The sequence below is a fragment of the Egretta garzetta genome, unplaced genomic scaffold (assembly GCF_000687185.1).
Source record: "Egretta garzetta isolate BGI_Z169 unplaced genomic scaffold, ASM68718v1 scaffold151, whole genome shotgun sequence".
Taxonomy (NCBI): domain Eukaryota; kingdom Metazoa; phylum Chordata; class Aves; order Pelecaniformes; family Ardeidae; genus Egretta; species Egretta garzetta.
The window spans coordinates 3,515,611-3,528,590 of record NW_009258615.1 but is presented as its reverse complement, the minus strand read 5'-3'; positions in this window follow the sequence as shown (position 1 = coordinate 3,528,590).

Sequence of the window (12,980 nt, the reverse complement as noted above, 5' to 3'; positions counted from 1 at the left end):
GGTCCGCCGCGGTGCCCGTGCCTGGCTTGCCCGGAGAGGGAGGGGGGCTGCAACGCCCCCCTCTGCACTTGTAAATACCTCGGGCGTCTCACCGAGGGTCTTGTTTTCTGTTTTGTGCAGCAGCCGCTACGGAGGGAGGAGGAGGATTTTCCTGGCGTTTTCTTCAGTTGCAGTTTTAGCGTGAAACACACCGGAATCTCTCATAAATCATGTTTGAAAATAAAATGAAATGGGCAAGTGTTATTCCATACGTTAAAATAACGTCGGGTAGCAACGTTAAAACTGCTGTGCTCGTTTAAAAAACACCTTCCATTTAAAAAAAGAAAAATTATTCTAATTACGCACAATGTTCCTGATGAATTTTCCTCAAGTGTTGTTTATTGTCAATGCATCTTCAGCATACTAAATTCATCGGGCTCTGAACTAAATTGTAACTGGTTTTAGTTTGCTTGTGAATTCAGTTGCATGCCATTTATAACAGCTCTTGAGACCTCGGTAATAGGTGAAAGCGATTTGTCTTTCGTAGATGGCAACCCCCAGCAGGGGTGACTAAGCCTTCAGCAAGGTGTAGTTTGGAAATGCTCAAGGGAGTCCACAGTTTCTTTCATATGGCTGGGTCCAGCTGAGTCTCTTCATCCCTGGGGTCTCCGCTGCACAATCCCCGCAAGAGGCTTACTGTCTCTTTTTACCAAGAGGACAAATTCTGTTCTCAGAAACGCAATTCCAGATCCGAGTTAATCTGCTGAAGTGGAAGCCAGCAAAATTACTCCCGACTTCTCATACCATAGAATGTGTGCCAAAATGAAAATTGCCAAAAATATGTGTACCTACAAAAAACTGGGGGTTTTTTTGATCCATGTGTTTAGACAGCACCCAGTAAATATGATTGTTGCACTGTTTTCAACTGCTGATAATGGCTCCTTGGGTCTTACAGAGATGTAGATACCCCCAAGTTTAGATTGATGCAGGAAGGAGAATTCAGTGACTGTAAGGGGACTACATCAGCTTCTGTGTATAAACGCTGTTCACTCTTTTTTCCCATTTGATTGTTTTAGGTCTTTACAAAGGATTTAGAAAGGATTTTGCAACTTTCTAGCAAGCAACAGAAAAGAAAAAAAAAAGAACTTAATCTAACATACTGCTTTCACGCCTCTACTAAAATCCTTTATCTTATAACTCCAGGCTGAGAAAAAAACAGAAAATACAAATGTTCAGGTTTTTCATTATTTGTTTCAAGTACCAGCAATGTGCCTAGTGCTGCAGAAGATGCAAAGAGAAAAAATAATAAATCTTTTTAATATAGTAATTCTCAGAAAATCTGAATCAATTCTTAAAGTGTTAAACATTGCTGAACTACTCTATGCAGAGCTGATTCAAAATCTAAACTGGTCTTAATACACTTTGTTTTCAAAGAGAAGTATACTAAGTACCAGCAAGATCAATTTTTATTCCTATTTGGGGGGTTCATTGATTTTTAACATGCCCACCTTTGAAGCATACCTTTCATTCATTCAGATTGATTTTCCTGAGTGTCTTGCCTGCCAGCACATTGAAACTCTCTCTTTGTGATCCAAACTCTCTAATGGGAGAACTCCCAATGGCTGAAATTGCCTGAGGACGAGGCCTTCTGTTGGACACGGTATAGTATCACTGCTGGAGTGGGAACCTTGCCCCACAGAGTGCCCCTTGGCTGCCTCAGTTGCCCGTAAAATGAATTCTGAGACACTTCCAAAGTTATAAGTGAAAATAGAAAATATTCCCACAGAGGAAGAAGCTGGGGAAAAATTATAACAACAAGATATGTTAAAAGAAAAGCAAGTACAAACATTCATCGGTGGAAAAGCAAAAATTTTCTTACAGCCGTTTCAGAAAATACTGACAGCAGTTAAAAGCAGTTTTCTGTTCTCCAGCTTTCATTGTACGACATTCCACCCTTTGGAGGATAATCTAAGGGGATGTTCAAAAAGATAGGAAGATCAGAACTATTAGCAGAAGGAGATCAAAGACAGTAATAATAGGTAATATCTTCAGAACAGTGTCCAGAACATGAAAATAGAAAAAGCTGCTACTTGCAATTGAGGTTGGTAACAGTGACTACGGCTGAGCACAGCGCTGTGTGACACACCTGAGCGAGCACGGTGAACATCAGCTCTATGAGCATTGCTATAGCTCTGTAAGGGCAGTATGCCTGAAAGATACTGAAGCAAATGACTCATCGATTTGTAAATAACTGAAGGTCAACAAGGTGATAGAGAAATGGCCAATAGAGGTGTATCAAGAATAAACAGTATAAACTACTCTAGTTTCCTTCTTTGACAAGGTAACTAGCTTTGTGGATAAGGGGAAAGCATGATAGATGGTGATATTAGCGGGTCATTTGCCACCATGCACATTACCATTCGTCTAAGCAATCTACTTAAATATAGTCAAAATCTAATTGCTGGAACGTGGACATTTAACTGAGTAAAAAACCCCAAACCCTATGTTCAGAGTATGGTTGATGGCCAGTCTGGGAGCGTATAGAAAGTAGACTCTTTTAAAAAGCTGTTAAGACCATCATGCCGCTAAATGATTCCATTAGTGATTGAAAATAATGTCTAATTATTAACAGACGATACCAGAATGGAAAGGTATGTAAGGAGTTTGCAAGGCAGAACCACAATTCAAAATTATTTTGATAAGCTGGAGAAAACACATGAAATTAGTAAATCTTAAGGAAGACATGAACATAACACTGCATTCACAAAAGAGATTCAAATGCATAAATACAAAATGACCAGCTGGGCAGCAGCGCTCCAAAGAAGGATATGGAGATGAAAACATATCATCTTAAATTTGTGATAAAAGAGATTCCGTCACAAAAGGCAAACTTTGTTATGATGAGGTATATATTACGTAAGGAGGTAAGCAGTCTTAAATGCTTACCAATTCCTAAAGCTTCATAAAAGCTTTTGTCAGCTTTTATGGGTAGGACGAAGTGTTCAGTTTTGGACACCATTCCTAAAATGGCTGTAAATAAAACACAGAGACTCCAGAGGACAAAAGTAAGAATAAAAGTTTTAACAAATATGAACTATGAAGAAAGTTTGAAGAAAGTGTATGTGCTTGATTTAAACACAAACAAATAACCGCACCCCCAAAAAACAAACTAGAAAAAGGAGAGACATAGTAATACTTCCTAAAATTAAAACGTGTTTGTAAGCGGCACAGTGGTCAGTTAATATTCACAACCAATAAAGGGCTTCATTTTCAGGAAGGGCGGTTTATGCATCAGAAAAGCTGGTAGTAAAGAAGGCTGTGAAACCCAAAAGGCGGTACTGGTCTTTGCCTCACCTCCTCCACTCCAGGCCAAATTTTTACAGGAAATTTTAAAAAGGATTAAACACATACTAGATAGGAATTATCCAGATGTACTACAAAACATTGTCTGAGGAGGGATATTAGCTAATTGGCCTTTCAGGTTCTTTTTAGTTATGGTTTTCCACGGGCTGTTAGAAAAGTAGTCTTCTAGCAGTAATATTCATTGTTAAAGAGGACATCTGGCTGTGTGTATTAGTTACTTATTTATTAGTACATGTTTATAATTCAGGATCATCCAGCACTTCCAATCAGAATTGTGCTAGGAAGCGGAGTAGTACAACAAAAATACGATCACAACCCCCTAGCTTTTCCTTTTTAAGTAGACTTGTTATACGAAAGGTAGAGGGAAAGTAATATAATTTTTAAAAAACTAGCAACTAAGTCCTTTTGTCTGTCAAGCTAATGTGAAGTTCATTGGCTATTTACCTGCAAGCAAGCACAGATCTTGTGGAACAAGCAATGCAGAGCTGATGTTAGCAGTCAGATCAGAACAGAAGAGAAAGATTTTGCCATCATCAGTGCAAAAGAAGTCATGAGGAGAACCTGAGCAACAAGCTAGCATCACATATACGATAAAAGAGTGATGGGGAAATAAAAAAAAATGTAGGAAAGAAAAAGGAAGCTGGAGAAAAACAGGGACATACAGTGAGAACAAAAACATGAACTTGCAACAGAAGAATAGGGAAAGCCATCTATTGCGTTACTGAATAAACATGAAAGAAAAAGACTTTTCTGTAAGAATCTATTACAATACAGACACAAAGGGATAGGTGTAACCCACCAGAAACTATGGTTAAACATTATTTAAATAGTATTCTGCTTTTAATCCTTCCAAACATTTACTACTTGTGACAGTCTCAATAGACAAATCCTAGCCTGTATTTTCTGAGCTTTAACTGTTTTGATATTTCACAGTGGACTACAGCCTAAAGAGCAACTTGGAAATCATAAGTGTATCTACACAATATTTTAACTCAAAGATTTTATTTAGGTGCTAGCTATCTTCTCTAGTTGTTAGCTAGCCAAGTTTTGAACAGGTCTGAAATGCCTCCAAATTAGATACAAGATTAAAGCAAACTCTAGCTGGCAGGAAGGGGGTATAGGACCATGTCTGTGTTTGTACAACTTCTCCCAGGGAGCTAAGGATCAAACTTCTTGACTTCTCTGAAACAACACCCATAATAAACATTACAGCTGGTAGTAAATATTTCAGAAATGTATCCTTAATCTAAAGCTGAGTGACCTGAGGTTTATCCAATATCAAAGGGACACTATCAAATTTTTAAGGTCATGGATTTCACACATGTAAAACCTTTAGGCTCCCATGGAGCTATCTAGAGTCTCACAATGCTTTACCATAAAGTATGACTGGAAATTTATTTGAAAAATTTCCCAGTTTTTAGGAGCCAAAAATGAAAAACTTGAATCACTCCATTATCATTCTAATGGAGTGGATTTATTCCAGTTTCTCAAATAAGTAGAACTTTAGGTACTCCATGCAGATATCTTGTTTAGTGAGATTCTCATTAGAATTTATCCCTTTATGAAAAGTGTTTACAGTACCTCATGGCTAGGTCTAGAAAAATCTGGGGAGGGAGCAAATGGAAGTGTCTGAGCTGGTTGAACACAGTCATACTGCACGACTCAGACTATGCACACTACATTATTTGGGTTCTATTTGCTTCACTTATGCTTAGATTTCACATGGGATTATTTCAAGATATCTAGGCTAAATTTTCTTTACGCTTCCTAGTAAATTAAGGAGCTATATGAAAGTCTACCCAACCAGAAAATAGTCATGTGACACTACATATGTTGATAAATCTAATACCTAATCTGTATTAGGAAGATGAATTTCCAAAGAATAAACAATTAGGACACTCAAACTTAAGGGGAGAATGTAAGAAATGCTTCAGCAGAGAAAACCAACAAAAGATAAACTGGTCTAATATCGGCAATCTTTTCTCAGAAATCTTGCACAAAAGATAAATCAATTAATTTCATTATTTACCTGAAACCCAGATTTTAGTGTTTTATAGTCAGTATTTATTATGGTGTATCTTCACCTACCAGTAAAAGTCTCATAATTTGTGCTAGCAAAGTCTTTAACCCTTACCTGTGACCTCTCAGGTGCTATCAAATATAGAAAATCTGATAGCTGTTGTATGTTCAATACTCCTATGACATAGATTAATGAACACCTATATTACTTATCTTGCATGGGATGGCACAAGGGACCTCATTCACTTCATGCAGTTTAAGAACTTTATAATTTCAACTAAAAAAGCACTTTTGTAATTTATGAGGAATTTATATCTGAGGATCTCAACTCCCACTTTAGAATGTGCGAATTCTTAGTTCATTGCATGATAGCATAAAAGGGATTATTCAAGTTATCAAGCCCGACATTTTGCGTGAGACAGACCACCGAAGCTGATGTTTCTGCATGAAGGCTGGCAATTTGTGCTAAGCCAGTCATATCCTTGCAGGGTGGAGGATCTTAGCATCAAAAGTAACCAGGAAAACTCAATCTTAAAACATGTTGGTTTTGGCTTCATTTTGGCTATTTGCAAACAGAAATGTAATTTTCACAGCAAGCGTAGTCATGCTACTTTCTATGCATTTGTTTCAGTGTTACTATCTGGCCTTTAAGTTAAATTGTTATTTTCCTTCCCTGGTGATTGCCGCCCTGATGTAGTTCAACAGAGAAAAACCCTTGCTTGTGACTTTGTTTTTGTCAGGCTTCCTCTGTTGTAACTGAACCTGAGGATAAAATGGCATTACTCCTTGAGGTTAACCGTTACCTCTTCTGTCAGTGCAACTCACAACTTGCTTTCACTGTCATCCAGCAGCAGAGGTGGAACACTTGTTCCTGGCACAAGGCAATAAGCTACAACTGTTTTTTTTAATCTTCTCATAATGACCTTTCCAAGTCTTTCTCAGCTTCTCTTAAGACTTTTGTAGAAACGTATTTGTCCCAATGTAGTTGGAAAGGATTTCTCCAGGTTCACCTCGTGGTTGTTAATATCACTGAAGACTTATAAAATAATAATTTTTAGATTTCATATAGTTTTTCCTTCCCTTTCAGGGTCCATATCAAATAGGTGAATTTGATGATAGTACAAAGAGTACATTTCCTGCAATTTTAAATTGAGATGGCTGGTTTTCCTAAAAAAAAAAAAAAAAGGGAAAATATTGTGAACGAGCATGGGCAATCTTTGTGTCATTCCCCTTTGCCTCTCTGTGAAGGAAAATGGAGTCAGCTCGCTGTTAACTCTTCTGTTGGCCCAACCAAGGAAATCAGAGCTGCAGTGCTTTCGGTCCTCTCTTTGAAGACTCTATTCTAAAAAAAAAACAAAACTAAAAAAACAAAAGAACCCGCAACCCAAACCAAAAACCCCCAAAACACAAACAACCTTTTGAAATCTTCCAGTACATATTTCAGTTGAATTAACTACCCGCTGGTCTTGCCATAACCTAACTTCCACTGTACATTTCTGTATTTGTTTGGGGTTTGTAGAGTATATATCTTGTGAGAGGAGAGAGGAAGGTTGGGTTTGGGGAGGGTTTTTTTTTCTGGAGAAAAGAAGGAGAGCCTGCTTGGAAAATGTCTAAGCTGATAAGGATCCTTTGAGTGCTGAGATCTCTCAAACTTTTCTGGCAATTTTCCTGGAAGAAAAAATTATTATAACCTGTTTTTGTCTAAGCATACAAAACTTTCCAGCACATATTATTTTTATTATGTGTGTTCCTATTTTTTTTTCTTTATCACCACATAGGATGGGATAATGCATTTCAATTGTATCTGATTAGGGTAGAAACCATATCGGTCCTAGAGAGAGCATTGCTGAATCTTTGTTTTCCAGTTATTGCTTAAAAATGAGTGTGTGAAAGCATATTTTTCCTGAAAGGAAGTGGTTTATTTCTGTAGATAACTTAAAAGACATTTTCTACAGAAATAGCATTTAGCTATAAAAGCTGGGTATATTCTATTCTTAAACAAATTTTGACTCATTAGCCACAACCTTTGAAGAGCAATGGTTTAATAGGAACACGAAATGCATTCCACCTAGTCATGTTGGTGACTCAGTGTTTTCACCAAAATATTTTGCCTCTCTCCCTCCAGTTGTTTTTGTGTACCTGGCACTTTGCTCTATTGTCTGAAAACACAAGAGACAAGCAACAGGAAGAATTTTCTGTTGAAGCAGTTCCATTAGGAAAGGGTTCTGGAGAGGAGAGTATTCTCTAAACAGAGCAAGAAGGTGATCTGCAAATATTTATTTTAAAAAAATAACATTAAGTATGCATGTCCTTTAACACTTGCATCTTGGATTATTGTACAGCTTGTATTCGAGAGGAATGAAGCAGACTCAAATGTCCTGCAAAGGACAGTAAGATGCTCAAGAAGAGGAACTGCCAGTCCGGCATTCATTTCTTCTGAAAAAAAATGATGTGAGTATAAGAGAAAGGATCAAGGTGTTTTTTTTTTTCCCTACTGTTTCCTCTCCATTATACCTGCTGAATAGAAGTGAGGACACTACAAAACAAAGACTGCAAGGGAGAAGAAAGGCAGGAAGCATTCATTTTCCAATGGAATGGGTAGAAATTAAAGGGTGATTTGTATTCTGGACCGTAGCATTTTTCACTACCCAAATCTCCATTGCTAACATCATATGTTAAGGGTATGGAGCACAAGTTTCACTGCAGACCTTTAGAATAATGCATAATGAAAGATATTTAGTCTGGCCACATTGCACATTAACATTTTTCCACAGATGTAGCAAGAATCATGAAGCTAATTCTAAGAAAACAGACCAGTGTGAAGATGAAAAGCGAAGGACATTTTTTTCAGATGAACAGTTCTCTCACTGAAAAATGCAGTTTCTGATCAACAAATTGTATTTGGGAATTTAAGATGATTTTAAAAGGAGTGTTGACTGAAAAAACAAGTGATGATTTATTTCAGTTGAAAATTTTATTTTGACATGCTCAAACCTAAATATTTTGATTTTTCATTTGAAATGATGATTGGTTGTCTGATTTTTTTTTTAAATTTTTTTTATTTCTTTTTTGTTCAGAAAGCAAAACCCTCACACTGACCCAAATTTTCATGTGAACATCTTCTCTAGTTTTGGTATAGTGACTGAACTATTAATTAGTCACATAAATTCAGTCTCCAGTTTCCTGAGGCATCTATAAGCAGAACCTTTGGATTCTACCTGGGGTAAATATGTAAAGAAGGCAGTTTTTACAATGTTTATGGTGGGAGCTTGGTACCGTCACCTAGGGTGGAAGTCAGAAATGGATAAAGGTCTTCAGCATTACAAGAAGGAATACTGCTGAGAATTGTGTGATTCAAGTACAGGTTTCCACTAGTATCAGGAAGAACCAGACATTCCCGAATGCAATAGGCAGCAGATTTCATCGTCAAACAATTCCTGAACCACCAAGCGGTGATTCTACTGTCTTAAATTTGTTTGCTATTTTATGAAATATTTTTAGAAAAAAATGGTCATAGAAAATAACACCAGATTGAATGATTGATTCTTTTAAACTTAGATGAAGAGAAACAAAACCAACTGCATATGATTATTTGATATACTCAGGAAACTCGTTTATGAACCCGGTTGATCTGAGAACTCTGATTTCTTAAAGAGAAGAAGGCTGGAAATTGCTTTAAGTGAACAGCTTAATTTTGATCTGTATTCCAAGGATGTAAGAACAAGTGAGGACAGTGATTTCAGATCCAAACATAGGAATAATCACCTGAAAAAAACATGAGATGAAAGCAGAGATGTCAGACTTTAATATGTTTTATAATTCTCAATTAAAAGCAAAATGTTCATATCAATAAAAGTAAAGAACAGAGAAGGGACTAAGAGTGAGGTGAAACAATATATTCAAGTTGTACTTGAAAAAAGACCACATTGTCTATGCTTGTACAAGCTTGATCATAGAGAAAAGGTTAATGCATGTATGAAACTAGACATTTAGGAACACATAAGAATTTAGGTTACGAGAAAAAGAACCAGAATGATTACGGAACCACAATTCACTGTGAAGAAAAAAGCAGATAAAATTCAAAGAGGCATTGGAAAAGGTCATTTGAAAAAATTCTTATACTCCTTGGCTGAACAAGATTATCAGACTGTTTCTGTATGTTAACTTACTTCTAAAGATAACTTGCAGGTGTACCTAATGAAATGTTAATTTTTTCTAATGTGGATTACAAGTAGTTTTGGAAATTTGGGATGAGAAAATGATGATTATTTCATGCACCTGCAATTACAACTTTTCATTTATATTATTTAGGTGAGAATGGAGGGTTTAAACAGACTTTCTTCACCATTTCAAAAACTAAGATACTTGTATACCTCTAAACAGATCCTACCTTTTTTTTTGCTGAACTATATAGACAAATCCAATTCTTCTCATGTAGGATTAGAGATCATGGAATAATTTCATTCATCATTTGAAATACTCCAGTGTCCTGATAACATGGGTACTATTCTCTAGAATTCAGTTATGCAGAACGGCATCTCTCATCTGAAATACATCACTTCCTCCAGCCCAGTGGGCCTGTTACTAAGGCAGAATATGAATTCAAGTCTCCGTAAGAGGTTCCTCGTCTGGCTCTCCTGCTAATATCCACAGAATCATAAATATTCTGCAGTTGTCTTTCTAACAAATATGGACATAACTCATGTAAAGTACGAAAGAGGGTTTTAATGACTTGGAAAGAAATACTTCAGTTTTCTCTTGATAAGTGTATAAAGATTGTACAACTGTATGTAACCACACAGTTTGTTTGAAAAGGAATTCCCATTGTCCATGGCATCAGTGCAGCATACTTTTTTGCCACATCAGAGAAATATTTAGCTCTCTATTAACACAGTGATGAGGAATGAAAAGAACTTCACACCTACATTTGAAACAGGAAGAAAGTTGTATGAAATACAAGACTTTTTTTACTGTGTATAAACACCAAATTAAACACTGCAAAGTATTTGCTCCCCTAATACCATTTTTAACCATTTCTGTGAATGCTGACTTCCCCAGAACCAGTCTTGCAACGTCTACAAAACAAATAATTCCTTTGATCAGGACTTAGCTTATTAGAACCAGAGTGAGTCAGACTTAAAACATTATTTTCAAACTGCTAAGAGTCCCAGATTATTTCAGCCTGGAAACTCCATTTTACCACCTCTCTCACTCTCATTTTGCAACCTCAGCCGTACTAAATAATTTCCTCGAGCTAATAAATGCTGAATTTATATGACAGTCTTCACCTTGATCCTCCTCTCAATGCTGTAACTGCTGCTCTTGCAGGGGCCTGCTGGGTTGTTGTGGTTTCTCTATCCTACTGTGGGTTTTATGTATTTAAACATGCTGGTTTCTCATACTATTAAAGTCTCTCATTGGGGCAATATTATTGTACAGGAGTGTTGATTTAAAGAGAAGCCTTTCTGAACACACAAATTCACTGTCAGTAGCCAGCAGAAGGCAGAACAAAATATTCGACACTTTGTAGTCAATTTGAATGCAATACTCTGATATTCTATCTAGCCCAGAAAATCTCAGTGGGACCCATGAATTATAGATCACCAGTACAGAGGTTAACAGCTGGAAAAAAAATACATACTTGCAATCAGTAGTATCTGAATTTTTTCTTCAAAGCATGGACAAAATCTCCAGTGCCTCTGTTACTTCAGTCCTTGGGATATATATATTGTGATAATAAAAGCAAAGGCATTCTCCACAGGGCTCCACTTCTTTCAGTACACAAAATAAGTAGCATTTAGTTGATAAACAGTATTTCACTTTTCCCATATTGTTCCTTGTGTGGCCAGCGGTATTTCTCAGCCCCTGTGTTGTTTTTCTATGTGCCCTAATCATATCCTGCACTGAAAACAAAATGGTGAACTTCATCCTGAGTTTTTGCACGTTGCTTGTCACTCTGGCATCTGATGCACTTCATAAATATTTACAACAACTATATGAGAAGCTGTTATTTAATCACCATTCTATATGCACAAAGAAATTAAGGTCTGAAGTTTTCACTAAATCTTAGGTGCCCAACTTGAGAGGCCTATGACCCAAAGTTTTAGTCATTAGTATTATACAGCTTCTGCTCTACATTGTCTGTGCTTGGTTGCAGTCCCACACAAGACATCAGCCCCTCTTTCCATTTAGAGGTTCAGAATCTCTGAGGAGAAGGTTTGTAGCAATCCAGTGCTGTCTGAAGGATAAAAAAGCAATTTTTCAAACATTTATCATGTCTGATTCCCATCCAGATTCAGACAGAAGAAGATAAATGTTCTTGGCTTGCCTCTGACAAGGACTACTCCCACCAAGACTGAAATTCAAGACAACTCTTCAAATCAAGAGGGGGGAATAAAAAAGGAAAGAAAAAAGCCACAACCCAAAATCCTGAACCACTTTGAAACTGCTCCTAAAAATGAAGTGTGAAATGAAATAGTCCTTTAGAGTTTCTGTTTGGTAGCTGGAGTCTGGCAAAGTTTATAAGGCAGGGCGAAGAAGACCTTGTAATGACAGATGGTACCACACCATCCCTGCCTGTAATATAAACAGTACAGTCAGCGTTTCACTTCTCTTTATACAGGCAGCACTTTTCCTTTTCCAGAAAGTTCAACATGCTGTTCATCAGATAATCATGGTAGCCATCTAAATCTCATTCCTATGGGGAAGTGACTTGCCTCATTCTCTCTTCATCCACTCCTTCAGTTTTCTTTGCAAGACGTCCTGGCAGAAGGGCGTGGATACACCTGGGAGGGTAAAAGGGCATAAAATTGCTGAACATGAGTACCTAATCAGACTTCAGGTGAAAGAGAGTATGTAGTGTAAAATAGATCGTTGCTTTTGCTTATAAATATAAATTATCCATTTTCCCTATACCTTCAAAACCAATGTGGATGGCATTAAGTGTCATGAATAAAGGACCTCAGCTGTCATGACTGATAAGCAAGGAGTGACATTAGAAGGACAGAAGAACAAAAATAAGAACTAAATAACTGCAGGAGGGTAAAGAAGATAGACTGAAGAGTTAGCTGGAAGAGGAGATGTGCAATTTTTTTTTTGACCTGGGCTTTTCAGCAGAAAAAAAGGGAAAAACGAACTGAATGCTCAGCTGAGGAGCTGAGTAGCACGAGGGAAGAAAAGAGTTGAGCCAAGTGTTATGTGGTTGTAGGAAGTGCAGTGAATAGCCTGCTCTCTTCCACTAGCTCTCTTTTGGCCTGTTCCAGTTACACTTCACACTGCCTGTTTCAAACAAACCGAAGTCAGCAAACCATGTAAGCAAGCACTTGAATTAATTTTTATTCTTCATTTAATAAAGATTTCACGACATTGAATAAATGTTATGCAACATACTTCTATTCCTCATACTTAAATATAGTGCTTATCTGCTTGGCTTAACAGGAGCGTTTCAGAGTTGTAACACAGGAGGATATAAACTCATGACAGAGTCAATTCTTGGCCTTACTGAAGCCAGTGGCAATGCTCTCGTCTTTCATGGGAACAGGATTTCATCAGAGTTCTTAGCTTAATTTCTAGCTATTGTTTAAATTCATGTGCATTTGAGACTTTTCACTAGTACAGAA